The sequence below is a fragment of the Podarcis cretensis genome, assembly GCF_951804945.1.
Source record: "Podarcis cretensis genome assembly, chromosome: 16".
NCBI classification, from domain to species: domain Eukaryota; kingdom Metazoa; phylum Chordata; class Lepidosauria; order Squamata; family Lacertidae; genus Podarcis; species Podarcis cretensis.
The window spans coordinates 34,217,695-34,223,718 of record NC_137186.1 but is presented as its reverse complement, the minus strand read 5'-3'; the positions used below and the strand labels follow the sequence as shown (position 1 = coordinate 34,223,718).

At 45.0% G+C, this 6,024-nt stretch overlaps 1 long non-coding RNA gene across 1 annotated transcript; it reads right to left on the bottom strand.

Annotated features, from left to right (window-relative positions):
- Positions 1 to 1,280: 1,280 nt before the first annotated feature.
- On the bottom strand, positions 1,281 to 3,346 carry LOC307205145. Its single transcript, XR_013833911.1, has 3 exons — positions 3,209 to 3,346; positions 2,145 to 2,222; positions 1,281 to 1,394 (listed from the first exon to the last, which is right to left on the bottom strand). It is a non-coding gene; the product is annotated as an uncharacterized lncRNA (long non-coding RNA).
- Between the last annotated feature and the right edge of the window lie 2,678 nt (positions 3,347 to 6,024).

Sequence of the window (6,024 nt, the reverse complement as noted above, 5' to 3'; positions counted from 1 at the left end):
AACAGGGATAGGGTCAATGTCTACTCCAGGCTGAGGAGGATCCCAAGTCAAGACACTCTCCATGTCCCTCCTTCCTTCAGTGAGTCCTCTTGACAACAGTTCCAGGGGGTTCTTGTAAGAGGACCTTTGTTTAGGGGCGGGGTGGCTCCTCAGCAGATGCCTGACATGTCAACTCTTGACCCTGGTCCTGGATGTGGTGGTCTAAGGATCTGGATCCAAATAAATGCTTTCCATTTATTCCATTTCCATGGGAGAGTATACTTTCAGGAAAGGCCTTCCTAGACATTTCCACATAATTTAAAACAACAAGAAGAGCAAAATGATCACAACTGCATTCTCCATTCATGGGTATTCCCTTCCACAGAAGGGAAGCTTCATCGTCCGATTAATTATTCATTGCAAATTAGGCACTCGGCTGTAGCAGTTTAAAAAAATTTGCAACAGACATTTGTTTTACCGACTCGTAGCCTGCATGCAAAATCATTCTACACAGTGGTTGTATTTGGATGCATAAACACTTGGTAAAGAGGAGCGAAAGTGGAACTCTGTTGGCATCTTTCAGACCAGCGAGGGGGGGGGGGAATCAATGAGTTGGTCTTTAAAAGCACCATTTGCAACCCACTCCAATTATAACAACCTACATTCTTCATATCACAAAGATGTAAACCAATGAAGTGTTTATACTACTGTTATAATATGTTCTTCTATAACAACTCCCTTTGGAATCCTCATCCCACCCATCCTCTGCTTCATTTCTGCAGAATATCTATTTGTTTTCAGATGGGGGTCATAAAGACCCCCTGCAAGTTGCTCCACCCACTTTTGCTTCTGGATTTGCCCATCACTGGGGTTGTGGTCCTTGGAAGGTTGCTCAGAAAGGAATGTGGCCCTCAGGGTGGAAAAAGTTCCCCATCCCTGCCTCATAAGAGCAAGTTGCTCAGTTGGAGCTCTCCGTGGTGCTGTAGCATCTTACCTGCCTTTGCTCTGCGGGTTCCTCCATGGAACCTCAATAAGATTTTTTTAAAAAAAACACAACACCTTGTATTAAAATCATTCTTTAAAAAACAGCCTGGTGCACAATGAACTGGGTAACTTTTTAAATCTGTCAAATGGTGGTTTAATTGACAAGTGCAATCCAGGAGTAGACAATGCGGTGCTCCGCAGATGTTGCCAGACCTGGACTCCCATCTGCCCCAATGTTCAGCTAAAGAATCCCCAACAGATGACCGACCAACCAACCTTTGTTTAAAAACTTCCAAAGAAGAAGAGTACACCAACCATCCAAGGTAATCTGTTCCACTATCAAGCAGCTCTTTCCCCCAGAAAGTTTCTCCTAACATTTCGTCGGAATCTCCTTTGTTGTGGTTTGAATCCATTGGTTCGAGTCCTACCCTCTGGAGCAGCAGAAAATAAGTTTGCTCCATCTTCCATGAAACAGCCCTTAAGAACTCTTGTTAGAAAGGCGAGAATTTACTGCAATGTATTGTTGTGCTTCTTGCCTGTATTTCCTAGAATGCTTGAAAGGAAGGGAGCCTTCGCTTCACCAGCAGCAATTGCATGCTGGAAGCCAAGCGAGACTGCCTTTTTAGAGGGACACTTCAGGCAGAAATGGAAACATATCATATGCTCTGATTGGACATGGTTTGCAGCTGTAATGCAGAAGTAAAAAGGTAAAGGTAAAGGTACCCCTGCCCGTACGGGCCAGTCTTGACAGACTCTGGGGTTGTGCGCCCATCTCACTTAAGAGGCCAGGGGCCAGCGCTGTCCGGAGACACTTCCGGGTCACGTGGCCAGCGTGACATCGCTGCTCTGGCGAGCCAGAGCCGCACACGGAAACGCCGTTTACCTTCCCGCTGGTAAGCGGTCCCTATTTATCTACTTGCACCTGGAGGTGCTTTCGAACTGCTAGGTTGGCAGGCGCTGGGACCGAGCAGCGGGAGCGCACCCCGCCGCAGGGATTCGAACCGCCGACCTTTCGATCGGCAAGTCCTAGGCGCTGAGGCTTTAACCCACAGCGCCACCTGCGTCCCAATGCAGAAGTAGAGAGAAGCAAATATACCATTTCCTATCTCTCCCACCATTCGCTCCCACCTCAAGCCCCCGCCCTGGGCAAACACACAGGGTTTTCTTGATCTTATCTTTACCTTTCACAAAGGCTTTAAAAGCCATCTGTAGGGATTTGTAAAGGCTGTTTCTTGTTTCAAATAAACTGCAAAAGTGATCTGTATGGAACAGATGGAAACAAATAATAAACAAAAGCTTATCAGGATGCCAGGGAGGGTGTGTGTGTGGAGGTAACACTTTCTACATTTGGAAAATATCAGATATGAGTTAGCAGAAATGTTGCCTATGAGATGCACTAAGTTGGCACTTGGCCAGCAATTTCCTCTCCCTCATAATAAGCCAGAGTGTTCCACAGCCACTTGAGATGGATAAACCCATCAATTTTGGTTTCTCTCTTTCTCATTTCTGCACTCTTCATTTTTCTGCATCACTCACCATTTCTTTTTAACATCCTCATTAAAACACATCTGCATTCCAGTGCAAACTTTCTCCCAATATATACATTTTTGCAAAGCACTTGCCCATAATACAGTGGTACCTCGGGTTACAGACGCTTCAGGTTACAGACTCTGCTAACCCGGAAGTAGTACCTTGGGTTAAGAACATTGCTTCAGGATGAGAACAGAAATCACGCAGTGGTGGAGCGACAGCAGCGGGAGGCCCCATTAGCTAAAGTGGTACCTCAGGTTAAGAACAGTTTCAGATTAAGAACGGACCTCCGGAACGAATTAAGTTCTTAACCAGAGGTACCACTGTATACTGCACGTTGCCTATTATTTTTCACTAATATGTGTATTTTTATGGTGGCTATGCCATACTGTAAGCATTTTTGCACACACTGTTTGCTTGGAGGATTGCATCTTATAATTGGGAGGAGTGCACATTTCCAAATATAACTTTTTTTTTTAATTTGCAAATAGTTTCATAGAGTGCAAATTAGGTAGGTCATGATTATTGGAAGAGTGTGCCCACTGACCTAATGTATCCGAAGTGTGCAGTGTAAGGTTTGTGAATCTGAATACAGAGCAGACTTTACCTGTTGCAATCAGACCTAGAGAGATGCTTGTAGAGTGAGTGAAATAACAAAGTCATTTATTGTATGAAGCACATAACTTGGACGGAAAAGTTTCCATTTCTAACCTACCTAACTAATCTAGAGATGAACAAGGTAGCCATTGCTTGCTCCTTTGTTCTCAGAGGATAGCTCCAGCTTGACCTGTCATCTTGAGATCCAAGAGAGGAGGAGGAAGAGGAGGTTGTAAACAGGATGCAACCTAACAGGTATCAGTCTAAACAACAAAGAGATAGAGAGGTCAGCTCAAGAGATAAAAGGTACATGTATATCCATAAGGAAAATAACTTCCTTGGCTTTTAAATTAGGGAAAAATTGGATCACTTAAGGAGTTTCCCAAAACCAGAGCTGATGGGAATTGCAGCCTCCAACATCAGGCAGGTAACATATTCCCCATGCACACTGGAAGATGCCTTATACTAAGTCAGACAATTTGGGCTCCAACTAGCTCAGTATAGCGTGCACTGACTGGCAGCAGCTCTCTGGGGGTTTCAGGCCAGGGAGATGTCCAGGATTGATCCTGGGATGTTCACGCAAAGCAGATGCTCAGCTGCTGAGCTGCAGCCCTTCCCACAAGGCAAAGGTGGTGGTGACCCATTAGCACAAGTTTACTCCCTAAAAATTAAGCTGAGCCATTTACCAGACTACTTTGGATTGCCTTCAAGAAGTTATTAGGGAGCTAATTAAAACAAAGAGATGTCTTTGGTATTCAGAACTCATAGTGCGTTTATTCAGCAGCACTCAAGGCAAAAGCTGGAGAAAAGGCCATGGATGACAAAGCACCATTCTTCCTGGGATGGAGAAGGGATGTCCACTCTGCTCCTTGTTGCACAAAGGGTTCTCCTCTGATCTAAATATACTGGTAAAGATGAAAGGGGGTTGCTCTCTTTCCTTGCCTTATAATGAATGGGAAAGAGAAGGAGGGGACTTGGGAACTGCTCATAAACCAAGACAGCGGGGTGGGGGGGGAGTGTCCTGGGAAATGATAATATAAACTATGAAATCAAAAGAAGCATCCCCCACAAAACACAAAATCTCTTAGGATTTACAGAGCACAAAAGGAAAAGCACACATCCAGCAGAGTTTCAGGGGCTACGTGGGAGCAGGAAAATGTTCTGCCTTTTTTTCTTTTGTTTAACTAGCCTGAGGCTGCATAAACACTTTACATTTAAATCACACACTCCGAGGATTCTGGGAACTGTAGTTTACCACTCAAAGTGGTGCAAATCCCACTTTTCGCAATTCTTTGAAAAGGAATAGGCTTTGAATGTGTATGCAGCCATAGCTTGAGTGTGTTGGGGAGTGTTATATACTGACTGTCCATCTCACCATAAGTCTACTGAATATTTCTAAATTACACCTATACATATTAACTGCATGCAGCTGAATGAAGCAGCAGAGCCAATGTGGTGTAGTGGTTAGAGTGCTGGGATAGGATAGAAAGACCCAGATTCAGTTCTTCTTTCACCCATGAAGCTCACTAGGTGACTTTGGGCTAGACAATACTGTCAGTCTAACCTACTTCACAGGGTTATTGTGAGGATAAACTGAAGGGGAGACAAGAGAGAAACATGCATGCCACCTTCAGCTCTTTGGATGAAAGTTTTGTTGTTTAGTCGTTTAGTCGTGTCCGATTCTTCGTGACCCCATGGACCAGAGCACACCAGGCACTCCTGTCTTCCACTGCCTCCCGCAGTTTGTCAAACTCATGTTAGTAGCTTCGAGAACACTGTCCAACCATCTCGTCCTCTGTCGTCCCCTTCTCCTTGTGCCCTCAATCTTTCCCAACATCAGGGTCTTCTCCAGGGAGTCTTCTCTTCTCATGAGGTGGCCCAAGTTTGGAGCCTCAGCTTCACGATCTGTCCTTCCAGTGAGCACTCAGGGCTGATTTCCTTCAGAATGGAGAGGTTTGATCTTCTTGCAGTCCATGGGACTCTCAAGCATCTCCTCCAGCACCATAATTCGAAAGCATCAATTCTTCGGCCATCAGCCTTCTTTATGGTCCAGCTCTCATTTCCATACATCACTACTGGGAAAACCATAGCTTTAACTATACAGACCTTTGTCGACAACTTTCTGTCTCTGCTTTTTTAGATGCTGTCTTGGTTTGCAATCACTTTTCTCCCAAGAAGCAGGTGTCTTTTAATTTCGTGACTGTGTCACCATCTGCAGTGATCATGGAGCCGAAGAAAGTAGATATAAATAAATGTTGGCCATCTCTCTCCTAACTTATTCAGAAATATGCAAGACTCCCTCACTCTTTCCAGTCTCAATTTCTCTTTATCCCCCAGACAAAACTCACCACCACCCAGTAGGCCAAGCAAATTTGGCCCAGAAGTATATCTGCTCTACAGGTACATGAAAAATGGGGTTAGTTATGGAAACGAGGGTCACAGTGCCCAGGTCCATTCATATGAGGAAAGGCGGTCTTTGAGGTATTCTGGCCTCAAGTCATTTAAGGCATTCTAGGTCAAAACCTGCTCTTTGAATTGGGGCTGGAAACTAATTGGCAGTTGTGCCAGGATTGACATTATACTCTTGCTGTCTTGTCCCTGTGAGCAACCTGGCCACTGAATTCTACACCAGCTGAAGTTTCCAAACCATCTTCAGAGGCAGTCCTACATTTAACATGTTGCAGTAATCTAGGCCAGGCTTCCTCAACCTCGGCGCTCCAGATGTTTTTGGCCTACAACTCCCATGATCCCTAGCTAGCAGGACCAGTGGTCAGGGATGATGGGAATTGTAGTCTCAAAACATCTGGAGGGCCGAGGTTGAGGAATCCTGATCTAGAGTTTACCAGAGCATAGACGGCCCTTAGTCTGATCCAGCAGGGCTCTTGTGGTTTTTTAAAATGTTCTTATGGACCTTATTTAAGGTCAGGGCTGTAG